Source organism: Monodon monoceros, unplaced genomic scaffold (assembly GCF_005190385.1).
Source record: "Monodon monoceros isolate NGI ecotype Baffin Bay Population unplaced genomic scaffold, NGI_Narwhal_1 Super_Scaffold_22, whole genome shotgun sequence".
Classification (NCBI taxonomy): Eukaryota; Metazoa; Chordata; class Mammalia; order Artiodactyla; family Monodontidae; genus Monodon; species Monodon monoceros.
Genome location: NW_021703779.1, coordinates 33,020,911 through 33,034,837, shown reverse-complemented (window position 1 = coordinate 33,034,837; position 13,927 = coordinate 33,020,911). Strand labels below are relative to the sequence as shown.

The following is a 13,927-nucleotide window of genomic DNA, read 5'->3' as shown; positions in this document are numbered from 1 at the left end:
AGAGCTTTCTCTACTTGGGGCGTAATAATAATAATGGTGCAAAGAGTAGTAGATCTTAATTTTAATGCTTTTATTTTAAATTATTTTAGTGTAGTAGTAAAGTAGTAGATATTATTTAAAATTACTCCAAGAGTATAGACCTTTAGTCTATTGAATCCAGATCCATTAAATACGGGTACTGGTATTCTGTACTGTATGATGAAAAATATGATAGCTCACAAAGCTGAATACGTTTTTATTTAACGATATGAAGGAAAGAATGGAAATATGCAATGTATAGTAGATTTGAGGGGTTTATTAAATTTTATTGTGTTTTTTTTTTTTTTTTTGGCCACACCACACGGCACGTGTGGGATCTCATTTCCCTGACCAGTGATAGAACCCGCATCCCCTGCAGTGGAAGCGTAGAGTCTTAACCACTGGACCACCAGGGAAGTCCATTGAGTGATTTTTAGAAGTTAGTTACTTTCCCCACATGCTAGAAAGAAGGTCTGATTGGGGAAGATGGGTGTGAAATCAGCAAGATGGTGGAATCAGAGGTTCCCGGCTTTAGTGTTCCTCAAGGAAATACAAACTAGCAACTCTACACAGACAAGAAGGCCTCTGTGGGGAAAAAAAAAAAAAAATCCCAGGAGCCAGAAGTGAGGCCGAAGCACCCCCTTGTGGACCACAAGGCAGCTTCACTTTGACCACGTAGCCCTTCCTGCAGGCCAGCACGCAGCCCCACCAAGAGGTTTCTCCAGTAGAGAAAAGAGACCCCAGCGTGAGCATCCGGGTTCCATCCTGGGAAGCTTCCCATGAGGTCTACATCCATCCTTCTCGAGGAACACTGGGAGAAAAGGGAGAGCTCAACCACCTGGTATCAGCTTGAAATAAAGGGGGCGGGGACAGGGCTTCCGGCTTCCAGCATGGAGATTGTGATGGACTGTGTACCTGACGGCAGTGGTACCCAATCAGAGAGCACAGCCAGCAGTTCCTTCCACCTGTGGTGTGGAGCCAGTAATCTCATCTGGCCAGGGAGCACAGGGGCAGCTCCAGCCAGATCGGGTCCCCAGCCAGCAGTCTGGCCCAGCCATGGAACTTGTCCTCTATCCTGCTTAGGCAGGGTTGTCAGCCAGCAGCCCCATCCAACTGCAGAGCGCAGCCTCTAGGCTTGCCCAGCCAGGAACCCAAACAGTGACTCTGCAAAATCTTGGAACCCCGTGCACAGACTCGCCTGGCTTAGGAGCCCAGCATACAGCCCCCTGGATGGCTGAGCAGATTTCCCATTATGTAAGCTAGTGAACTATAAGAGTAGCTATTTCATTATCTTTCAGTTCTTCCATGTGCTATCAATTTCTTCCTCACAATGCAAAGATTTGTTGGGTATGCTATAAATATCACAAATGGTGCTATAAATATTTTCCTTACTTAAAGGCCTGGTTTTTATCATACGTACTAAAGATTCTTTAGTTGCTATAATGATAGATTGGAAAGAGAACAACATCCTTATCCTCTGCTTAAATGGGAAGAGGTCAGGAGAGCATGACATGGGTATCGCTGGCCATGATATCCAATTCTAGTGGGTTTGTGATTTTTGCATCCTTCCAGAGTTGAATCTAATTTATCCCTGCTCCTGCCACACAACTGACAAAGCTGTGGTGCCTGTAACAGGCGAGATGGAAGAGCAGGGTACAACTGGTTCCAGAAAATGAAAGTCCATCTTTATGTTTCCTTTCCTAGAGGCCCTGGTGCTGGGAATGATCTTCCTGTACTTTCAGTGGTTGGGGTCCAAGGTTTCAAGGTGAATATTTCATTGTCCATGATACTGCTGAGTGTCAGTGTGGAAATAATACACACAACTAGAAGACTTTGACCTCACACTTGACCTTAGATAATTCAGTTACCTGGAGTTTTCTCAGTTATAAAATGGAGATAATAAGTCTTTGGGGTTTCTCTGTGTTATAAACCTGAAAACAAACAAAAAGCCCCCCAAAGATTGTGAATGTGTTACTAGCTACACTAACACAGTTATACATCAGGTTCTCCCTAATTTCTTCTCCTTCGAAAAACTATGGATTTTGAAGTCTCCCCGGTGTTAAGAAGTCTAAATTCTGTTCGCGTCTGTTTGTACCTGTATGACAACTAATACCAATGTGGGTAATTGCTGCAGTGAAGGAACCCATAAAATTTCTCCAAGGAAAATTTTATTTTCACCGATAAGCGATAGGAGGCCTTATTAGTGACTCTTATTTTGCAAGTGCACATTTTCATCTTAAGCAAAAGCTAGGATTGAGTGAGGTTTAGTTGAAGGCTATCACCCTGGATAAACACCATCAAAAAGTGTTTTTTTTTTTTCTTGGCTTCTTTCCTGGGTACCTTTTTAGGACCCTTCTTCCTTACTCCCTCCTCTTTCCCAAATGTATGCTGAGTATCTGTTCTGTGATGTTGGTGGTATTAGGCACTTATATAAAGTAACCCTTCAATTTTCAGCAAAGTCTGAGTTTGCTAATATAGCCTCCATTGTATAGATGAGGAGACATGCTTCTTGAAGTACAAGGTCACATAACCAAAATATGGAAAAGAAGATATTCTAGTGTGTGTCTTCTGACTATAAATGTCTTGCTATATCTATGACTTGTGCATATTCTTGAATACACTTTTAAAATTGAGGAAATTGTAGATAATTGATTCTACTTTTGACTAAATGGGAGACTTAAATGTCCTTTCTTACCTGTCTTGCACATCACAGCTCTTCTAATGAACTACTGCCCGTGGAGTCATTTCACACTACAGTTTGATTTACCTGATTTATTTATTTCAGAGATAAACTCATTCATTCATGCAGTTGAGTATTTGAGGGCCTGTTATTTAAGAGGGGGTGATTTGTGTTAGAATCCAATGGGGTAAAGTAGATAATGAGCACATTGACTGGGACATATAGTATTAACCTTACATACAAAGGAAATGACACGTAGCCCTTGTTTTGGATGTGACTGCAGTGGAAACTCTGAGAAAGGCATGTATTATAATACGAGAAACTCTGATAAATTGTATTTGATCAGTAAAAAGAAGGAAAACGAATGAGATCTTTTGAAGAGGAAGAGACCACTTCTGGTAGGGATTGTTTCACATTATGGGAAAAGAAGATGAGGGTAGAACGGGTTTTCATTGTTAAAATGTGAGGGAAAAATTGTAGACTCTTAATCAATCCTATCATTTAGAAAAGCGTCTCCTCTATTAATTCATTCAGCAAATAGTTATTGAGCATCTACTTTGTGCTCTGCATTTTCTATGTAGTGAGAACTTAGAGGCTAATTTAAAATGTCTCTGTTTTCACAGAGGGTTAAGCCTAGCGAAGAGAGGAAGTACAGACATAAACATAGATATACATACCACATCTCGTAGAGATACATTTAAAGATAAAGCAGGGGAAGGTGGTAGAGAGTGATAGACGGTGATAATTGGGGTGTGGTAATCTGAGGAGGACTCTCCAGAGAAGCGACATTTGAGCGATACCTGAATAAAGCGAACCGTATGAACATCTAGAAAAAGAACATTGCAGACAGAAGGAAGAGCAAATTCAAAAAGCTCTGAAATGGGGTATTTCTCATTCTCAATGGAGACTTTAGATTTTCTTCCAAGTGTAATGGAGCCTTCTGAGCATTGTAATTGGGGAGGAATGGGACCTGATGTTGATGTTTAAAAGATGACTCTGGTTTACTGTGTGGAAACTATTGTACAGTGTGAAAAGAATTGCAGTCGGAAAGCAAGGTAAGAGGCCCTTGCTATTGTGTGGCAAGATATGGTGGCTCAGAGAAGAGCAGTAAGGGTAGAGATGGTGAGAAGCGCTCCCTTTGGGAATATATCGTGAAGTTATATCCAACTTCAGCATGGAATTAGGGAAGTCAAGGCTAGCCTGAGCAATTGGCCGAGCGGTGATGCCATTTACCAAAATGGGGAATATGGCAAGAAGAGCAAATTTAGAAGTAGGAATTTATGTGTTCTTGTGATAACGCCCTTTCTTTCTTTCTTTCATTGAAGTATAGTTGATTTACAATGTTGTGTTAGTTTCAGGTGTACAGCAAAGTGACTCAGTTATACATACATATATTCTTTTTCAGATTCTTTTCCATTATAGGTTACTACAAGATCTTGAATATAGTTGCCTGTGCTATACCGTAGGTCCTTGTTGTTTGTCTATTTTTTACTTTTAGTAGCGTATATCTGTTCATCCCTAACTCCTAATTAATCCCTACCCCCACCTATCCCCTTTGGTAGCCATAAATTTGCTTTCTATGCCTGTCAATCTACTTTGTTTTGTAAATAAGTTAATTTGTGTCATATTTTTGATTTCACATGTAAGTGGTAAAGAAGATGTGGAATGAATATACACACACACACACACGCATACACACACACACACACACACAACGGAATATTACTCTGCCATAAAAAACAATGAAATAATGCCATTTGCAGCAACATGGATGGAACTAGAGATTATGATACTAAGTGAAGTCAGTCAAACAGAAAGACAGATGTCATATGATATTGCTTATATGTGGAAGATAATGCTTTATTTTAAATTCCTGTTATACATGCTAGTAGAGGTGTCATATGGGAAACTGATTATACAGATCTGGAGTTCACCACTGAAGACAAAAATCGGGGGGTCACACCTACAGGGGTGGGATAGGGAGGGTGGGAGGGAGACGCAAGAGGGAGGGATATGGGAATATATGTATACATATAGCTGATTCACTTTTTTTTTTTTACATCTTTATTGGGGTATAATTGCTTTACAATGGTGTGTTGGTTTCTGCTTTATAACAAAGTGAATCACTTATACATATACATATGTTCCCATATCTCCTTCCTCTTGCGTCTCCCTTCCTCCCACCCTCCCTATCCCACCCCTCTAGGTGGTCACAAAGCACTGAGCTGATCTCCCTGTGCTATGCAGCTGCTTCCCATTACCTATCTGTTTTACATTTAGTAGTGTATATATGTCCATGCCACTCTGTCACTTTGTCACAGCTTGCCCTTCCCCCTCCCCATATCCTCAAGTCCATCTTCTAGTAGGTCTGTGTCTGTATTCCCGTCTTACCCCTAGGTTCTTCATATAGGATTTTTTTCTTAGATTCCATCTGTATGTGTTAGCATACGCTATTTGTCTTTCTCTTTCTGACTTACTTCACTCTGTATGACCGACTCTAGGTCCATCCACCTCACTACAAATAACTCAATTTCGTTTTTTCTTATGGCTGAGTAATATTCCATTGTATATATAAGCCACATCTTTTTTATTATTATTCTTAATTAGTTTTAATAAATCTGAATGCTTCTTTTTTTTTTAATATCTTTATTGGAGTATAATTGCTTTATAATGGTGTGTTGGTTTCTCCTTTATAACAATGTGAATCAGTTATACATATACATATGTTCCCATATCTCTTCCCTCTTGCGTCTCCCTCCCTGCCACCCTCCCTATCCCACCCCTCCAGGCGGTCACAAAGAACCGAGCTGATCTCCCTGTGCTATGCGGCTGCGTCCCACTAGCTATCTACCTTAGGTTTCGTAGTGTATATATGTCCATGCCTCTCTCTCACTTTGTCACAGCTTACCCTTCATGCTCCCCATATCTTCAAGTCCATTCTCTAGTAGGTCTGTGTCTTTATTCCTGTCTTACCCCAAGGATCTTCATGACATTTTTTTCTTAAATTCCATATATATGTGTTAGCATACGGTATTTGTCTTTCTCTTTCTGACTTACTTCATTCTGTATGACACACTCTAGGTCCATCCACCTCAATTTCGTTTCTTTTTATGGCTGAGTAATATTCCATTGTATATATGTGCCACATCTTCTTTATCCATTCATCCGATGATGGACACTTAGGTTGTTTCCATCTCCTGGCTATTGTAAATAGAGCTGCAGTGAATATTTTGGTACATGACTCTTTTTGAATTATGGTTTTCTCAGGGTATATGCCCAGGAGTGGGATTGCTGGGTCATATGGTAGTTCTATTTGTAGTTTTTTAAGGAAGCTCACGACTGTTCTTCATAGTGGCTGTACCAATTCACATTCCCACCAGCAGTGCAAGAGGGTTCCCTTTTCTCCACACCCTCTCCAGCATTTATTGTTTCTAGTTTTTTTGATGATGGCCATTCTGACCGGTGTGAGATGATATCTCATTGTAAGTTTGATTTGCATTTCTCTAATAATTAATGATGTTGAGCATCCTTTCATGTGTTTGTCGGCCATCTGTATGTCTTCTTTGGAGAAATGTCTCTTTAGGTCTTCTGCCCATTTTTGGATTGGGTTGTTTGTTTTTTTGATATTGAGCTGCATGAGCTGCTTATAAATTTTGGAGATTAATCCTTTGTCAGTTGCTTCATTTGCAAATATTTTCTCCCATTCTGAGGGTTGTCTTTTGGTCTTGTTTATGGTTGCCTTTGCTGTGCAAAAGCTTTGAAGTTTCATTAGGTCCCATTTGTTTGTTTTTCTTTTTATTTCTATTTCTCTAGGAGGTGGGTCCAAAAGGATCTTGCTGTGATTTATGTCATAGAGTGTTCTGCCTCTGTGTTCCTCTAAGAGTTTGACAGTTTCTGGCCTTACATTTAGGTCTTTAATCCATTTTGAACTTATTTTTGTGTATGGTGTCAGGGAGTGTTCTAATCTCATACTTTTACATATACCTGGCGAGTTTTCCCAGCACCACTTATTAAAGAGGCTGTCCTTGCTCCGCTGTACATTCCTGCCTCCTTTATCAAAGATAAGGTGACCATATGTGCGTGGGTTTATCTCTGGGCTTTCTATCCTGTTCCATTGATCTATCTTTCTGTTTTTGTGCCAGTACCATACTGCCTTGATTACCGTAGCTTTGTAGTATAGTCTAAAGTCAGGGAGCCTGATTCCTTTAGCTGCGTTTTTCGTTCTCAAGATTGCTTTGGCTATTCGGGGTCTTTTGTGTTTCCATACAAATTGTTAAATTTTTTGTTCTAGTTCTGTGAAAAATGCCAGTGGTAGTTTGATAGGGATTGCATTGAATCTGTAGATTGCTTTGAGTAGTAGAGTCATTTTCACAATTTTGATTCTTCCAATCCAAGAATGTGGTATATCTCTCCATCTATTTGTATCATCTTTAATTTCTTTTTTTAGTGTCTTATAATTTTCTGCATACAGGTCTTTTGTCTCCTTATGTAGGTTTATTCCTAGATATTTTATTCTTTTTGTTGCAGTGGTAAATGAGAGTGTTTTCTTGATTTCACTTTCAGATTTTTCATCATTAGTGTATAGGAATGCCAGAGATTTCTGTGCATTAATTTTGTGTCCTGCTACTTTACCAGATTCGTTGATTAGCTCTAGTAGTTTTCTGGTAGCATCTTTAGGATTCTCTATGTATAGTATCATGTCATCTGCAAACAGTGACAGCTTTACTTCTTCTTTTCCAATTTGGATTCCTTTTATTTCCTTTTCTTCTCTGATTGCTGTGGCTAAAACTTCGAAAACTATGTTGAATAAGAGTGGTGAGAGTGGGCAGCCTTGTCTTGTTCCTGATCTTAGTAGAAGTGCTTTCAGTTTTTCAGTATTGAGGATGATGTTGGCTGTGGGTTTGTCATATATGGCCTTTATTATGTTGAGGAAAGGTCCCTCTATGCCTAGTTTCTGCAGGGTTTTTATCATAAATGGGTGTTGAATTTTGTCGAAAGCTTTCGCTGCATCTATTGAGGTGATCATATGGTTTTTCTCCTTCAGTTTGTTAATATGGTGTATTATGTTGATTGATTTGCATATATAGAAGAATCTTTGTATTCCTGGAATAAACCCCACTTGATCATGGTGTATGTTCCTTTTAATGTGCTGTTGGATTCTGTTTGCTAGTATTTTGTTGAGGATTTTTGCATGTATGTTCATCAGTGATATTGGCCTGTAGTTTTCTTTCTTTGTGACATCCTTGTCTGGTTTTGGTGTCAGGGTGACGGTGGCCTCATGGAAGGAGTTTGGGAGTGTTCCTCCCTCTGCTATATTTGGAAGAGTTTGAGAAGGATAGGTGTTAGCTCTTCTCTAAATGTTTGATAGAATTCACCTGTGAAGCCATCTGGTCCTGGGCTTTTGTTTCCTGGAAGATTTTTAATCACAGTTTCAATTTTAGTGCTTGTGATTGTGATTGGTTTGTTCATATTTTCTATTTTTTCCTGATTCAGTCTTGGCAGGTTGTGCATTTCTAAGAATTTGTCGATTTCTTCCACGTTATCCAGTATATTGGCATAGAGCTGCTTGTAGTAATCTCTCACGATCTTTTGTATTTCTGCAGTGTCAGTTGTTACTTCTCCTTTTTCATTTCTCATTCTATTGATTTGAGTCTTCTCCCTTTTTTTCTTGATGAGTCTGGCTAATGGCTTATCAGTTCTGTTGATCTTCTCAAAGAACCAGCTTTTAGTTTTATTGATCTTTGCTATCGTTTCCTTCATTTCTTTTTCATTTATTTCTGATCTGATCTTTATGATTTCTTTCCTTCTGCTAACTTTGGGGTTTTTTTGTTCTTCTTTCTCTAATTGCTTTAGGTGCAAGGTTAGGTTGTTTATTTGAGATGTTTCCTGTTTCTTAAGGTAGGATTGCATTGCTATAAACTTCTCTCTTAGAACTGCTTTTGCTGCAACCCACAGGTTTTGGGTCGTCGTGTCTCCATTGTCATTTGTTTCTAGATATTTTTTGATTTCTTCAGTGATCACTTCGTTACTAAGTAGTGTATTGTTTAGCCTCCATGTGTTTGTAGATTTTTACAGATACTTTCCTGTAATAGATATCTAGTCTCATAGCGTTGTGGTCGGAAAAGGTACTTGATACAATTTCAGTTTTCTTAAACTTACCAAGGCTTGATTTGTGACCCAAGATATGATCTATCCTGGAGAATGTTCCATGAGCACTTGCGAAAAATATGCATTCTGTTGTTTTTGGATGGAATGTCCTATTACTATCAATTAAGTCCATGTTGTTTAATGTATCATTTAAAGCTTGTGTTTCCTTATTTATTTTCATTCTGGATGATCTGTCCATTGGTGAAAGTGGGGTGTTAAAGTCCCCTACTATGAATGTGTTACTATCGATTTCCCCTTTTATGGCTGTTAGTATTTGCCTTATGTATTGAGGTGCTCCTATGTTGGGTGCATAAATATTTACAATTGTTATATCTTCTTCTTGGATCGATCCCTTGATCATTATGTAGTGTCCTTCTTTGTCTCTTCTAATAGTCTTTATTTTAAAGTCTATTTGGTCTGATATGAGAATTGCTACTCCAGCTTTCTTTTGGTTTCCATTTGCATGGAATATCTTTTTCCATCCCCTTACTTTCAGTCTGTATGTGTCTCTAGGTCTGAAGTGGGGCTCTTGTAGACAGCATATATATGGGTCTTGTTTTTGTACGCATTCAGCCAGTCTGTGTCTTTTGGTGGGAGCATTTAATCCATTTACATTTAAGGTAATTCTCGATATGTATGTTCCTATTCCCATTTTCTCAATTATTTTGGGTTTGTTATTGTAGGTCTTTTCCTTGTCTTGTGTTTCTCGCCTAGAGAAGTTCCTTTAGCATTTGTTGTAAAGCTGGTTTGGTGGTGCTGAACTCTCTCAGCTTTTGCTTGTCTGTAAATGTTTTAATTTCTCCATCAAATCTGAATGAGATCCTTGCTGGGTAGAGTAATCTTGGTTGTAGGTTCTTCTCCTTCATCACTTTAAATATGTCCTGCCAGTCCCATCTGGCTTGCAGCGTTTCTGCTGAAAGATCCACTGTTAACCTTATGGGGATTCCCTTGTGTGTTATTTGTTGTTTTTCCCTTGCTGCTTTTAATATGTTTTCTTTGTATTTAATTTTTAACAGTTTGATTAATATGTGTCTTGGCGTGTTTGTCCTTGGATTTATCCTGTATGGGACTTTCTGTGCTTCCTGGACTTAACTATTTCCATTCCCATATTAGAGAAGTTTTCAAGTATAAACTCTTCAAATATTTTCTCAGTCCCTTTCATTTCTCTTCTTCTGGAACCCCTATAATTCGAATGTTGGTGCGTTTAATGTTGTCCCAGAGGTCTCTGAGACTGTCCTCAATTCTTTTCATTCTTTTTTCTTTATTCTGCTCTGCAGTAGTTATTTCCAGTATTTTATCTTCCAGGTCACTTATCCGTTCTCTGCCTCAGTTATTCTGCTATTGATCCCTTCTAGAGTATTTTTAAGTTCATTTATTGTGTTGTTCATCGTTGCTTGTTTCATCTTTACTTCTTCTAGGTCCCTGTTAAATGTTTCTTGTATTTTTTCTATTTCCAAGATTTTGGATCATCTTTACTCTCATTATTCTGAATTCTTTTTCAGGTAGACTGCTTATTTCCTCTTCATTTGTTAGGTCTGGTGGGTTTTTATCTTGCTCCTTCATCTGCTATGTGCTTTGCTGTCTTCTCATTTTGCTTATCTTACTGTATTTGGGGTCTCCTTTTTGCAGCCTGCAGGTTCGTAGTTCCCGCTGTTTTTGGTGTCTGTCCCCAGTGGCTAAAGTTGATTCAGTGGGTTGTGTAGGCTTCCTGGTGGAGGGGACTAGTGCCTGTGTTCTGGTGGATGAAGCTGGATCTTTCTGGTGGGCAGGTCCACGTCTGGTGGTGTGTTTTGGGGTGTCTGTGGCCCTATTATGATTTTAGGCAGCCTCTCTGCTAATGGGTGCGGTTATGTTCCTTTCTTGATAGTTGTTTGGCATGGGGTGTCCAGCACTGTAGCTTGCTGGTCATTGAATGAAGGTGGGTACTGGTGTTGAGATGGAGATCTCTGGGTGATTTTCGCCGTTTGATATTATGTGGAGCTGGGAGGTCTCTTGTGGACCAGCGTTCTGAAGTTGGCTCTCCCAGCTCAGAGGCACAGCACTGACACCTGGCTGCAACACCAAGAGCCTTTCATCTGCACGGCTCAGAATAAAAGGGAGAAAAAGAAGAAAGAAAGAAAGAGAGAGAGAGAGAGGGAGGGAGGGAGGGAGGGAGGAAGAAAGGAAGGAAGAAAGGAAGGAGGAAGAAAGAAGGAAAGAAAGGATAAAATAAAATAAAGATAAAGTTATTAAAATAAAAAATAATTATTAAGAAAAAAAATTCTTTAAAAGAGAAAAAAACCAAAACAGACTGTCACCCTAGGACAAATGGTGAAAGCAAAGCTATGCAGACAAAATCTCACACAGAAGCATACACATACACACTCAGAAAAAGTGGAGAAGGGGAAAAAATAATAAATCTTGCTCTCAAAGTCCACCGTCTCTATTTGGGATGATTCGTTGTCTATTCATGTATTCCACAGATGCAGGGTACAGCAAGCTGATTGTGGAGATTTAATCCTCTGCTTCTGAGGCTGCTGGGAGAGATTTCCCTTTCTCTTCGTTGTTCACACAGCTCCAGGGGTTCAGCTTTGGATTTGGCCCCGCCTCTGCGTGTAGGTTGCCTGAGGGCGTCTGTTCTTCACTCAGGCAGGACGGGGTTAAAGGAGCCGCTGATTCAGGGGCTCTGGCTCACTCGGGGTGGGGGGCAGGGAGGCGCACGGATGTGGGGCGAGCCTGCGGCAGCAGAGGCCGGCGTGACGTTGCACCAGCCTGAGGCACACCGTGCGTTCTCCCGGGTAAGTTGTCCCTGGATCCCGGGATCCTGGCAGTGGCGGGCTGCATAGGCTTCCCGGAAGGGGGGTGTGGATAGTGACCTGTGCTCGCACACAGGCTTCTTGGTGGCGGCAGCAGCATCCTTGGCGTCTCATGCCCGTCTGTGGTGTCCGCGCTGTTGGCCGCGTCTTGCGCCCGTCTCTGGAGCTCCTTTAAGCAGCGCTCTTAATCCCCTCTCCTAGTGCACCAGGAAACAAAGAGGCAAGGTAAAGTCTCTTGCGTCTTCGGCAGCTCCAGACTTCTCCTGGACTCCTCCCTGCTAGCCGTGGTGCACTAACCCCTTCAGACTGTGTTCACAAATATTTAATTTGGCAAAGTGTTGGGATCCAGTGCACAAAGGAAAGGCTTTGCCTCGGTAGGAGAAAGAGTTCATCCTTTGTCTCCGAGGGGATAGAGAATATGGGTACAGATGTCACTGGCCTGGTAGATGTGGTGATGGGAGGAAAAGACGGTTCTCTTCTAAATGTTTTTATTTTATCTGTGAAGTACAAAGCAATGCTTTGAGAAGGAGAAATGGAAACAGGGTGTTGGACAATTGATGACAGAAATAAGATGATCATTGGAAAATGGGAAAATATATTGATGAGGGAAATGGGGCAGAACTTTCAGCTAGTGTTGAAGGCTCATTTAGGATTCATGCCATATGTAACCAGTCAGTGTGGTATGTGTTTTTCTCTAGCCATATTTCACTGTTTGGGTGCAAGTACAAGAATGGCAGAGATTAAGATTTAACCAGGACTGGGGTTTTCTCAGAAGATTATAAGAGCGGGAGAGAGAGGCAAAGGAGTTAAAAGTAGACTCAAAGAAGGGATAGGAGAGGACGGTGGAGTCTAAGCTGCGAAAGTAAGGAACTGAAAGCAAGGCACGATTAATGCTGAAAGAGTGGTAAGGGTCACTGGATTGGAAACGTGTTGGAATTGAAGGATTGGAGGTTTGGGAATATGAAAAGGGGTGATCAACTAGGTAAAAAGCAGGGATCGGAAGGTGGAATAATTGAAATTGAGATTTGAAGTTGGTGTAATTATTGCCCAGAACAAAGTCTAGAGTCTGACTGTAGGGATTGGTGTCTCTAGTGAGATGAGGACCAGACGAATGGAGCTAGTGCCAGGATTTGAATGGATAGTCTTTGTGAATATTTAAATCAAGAACGTGGATGAGAGTAGTCACAGGGAGCAAGTCAGGAATTCAGACACTAAGTAACCTCAGTGAAAGTGGGGAAGTGAGTGAAAAGGGAGTAGTTGATTGCAGTGAGGATGTTGGTGAATACTACAACCTGATGGCTGTGTTCCCTTCTCACGAGGGTGAAGTATATACACATACTTCCATTTACAGATAAATTCCTTCATTACTGGAAACAGAAGTGTGCTGCAAATCTGTGCTGCAAATCTTTCTAGCTACAAATTTCCTGTCCCAGACAATTTTACCTGTTCTTTTGGAAATGTAAAGAAGTTGCTTGATTTCTTATTTTACATGTATGAGTGCGTTTTAAATCGCTATTCATGAAACGCAAAGATTAATCTTACTTGAATAGATATGTGTGGGGATTTGATGGTGCTGTGTAGTTTTGCTCGCGCAGACCTATTCTGCACACTAGATTTGCCGAGAACTTGAAGCTCCCTGCTATTCTGCACCTGTGTTATATGATACGGAAAGACTCTTTCACAGTGAATTTTTATGAATATGGTAAAAATTTTAAGTATGTTCAGTTGGGAAGCATGACGAAAGAGCATAACTAAAGTTTCACCTGTAATTTTGGTAAATAGTTTTCAGTCTGTTTTGGGGGCTTGATGCGATGCTAATAAGGGGGATAACCATTTCATTATTAAATGGGGCTAAACATTATTTGGGCTACCGATTTCAAGTTTTGCTTAAGAAAGTAAATGTCATAATTAATTCATTATAATTTTAATACAAGTAGAACTCTCTGACTCCTTTTTCTCAGCACAGTTATTTTGAAATTTATCCCATTTTGTAGCTGACCTAACTAGATCATACTTTTAAAAAGTAATTCTTTTTTTAATGGTCTTATTTTTACAAATAATTGATACAACAATGTAGTATTCACATTATAAAATGTGAGAAGAGTATATGTGAATATGGATTTCATAATTGATAAAATTTATATAATATCGATGAACCCAAGCAGAAGGTCACTGAGAAATATTTATAAGCATTAGGTGTTAAATGAACAGATGTAGAATCAAAGTTGTACATACATGGTGGGATGGACACTCACCATGAATTCTGATTGGTATTAAAATGAGAGAG

At 40.0% G+C, this 13,927-nt stretch overlaps 1 protein-coding gene across 5 annotated transcripts in view; it reads left to right on the top strand.

Moving 5' to 3' along the window:
* PRRG1 (proline rich and Gla domain 1) overlaps nt 1-13,927 on the top strand; it is a 266,644-nt gene that overhangs the window by 44,021 nt on the left and 208,696 nt on the right. The window contains exon 1 of one of the 5 annotated variants that reach the window (XM_029241026.1): nt 1,724-1,783. The exons of the other annotated variants lie outside the window; for them this stretch is intronic. The gene's annotated coding sequence lies outside the window, so the exon portion shown is untranslated. Of the gene's footprint in view, nt 1-1,723; nt 1,784-13,927 lie in introns of those variants that run through there. 5 annotated transcript variants of the gene reach the window in all.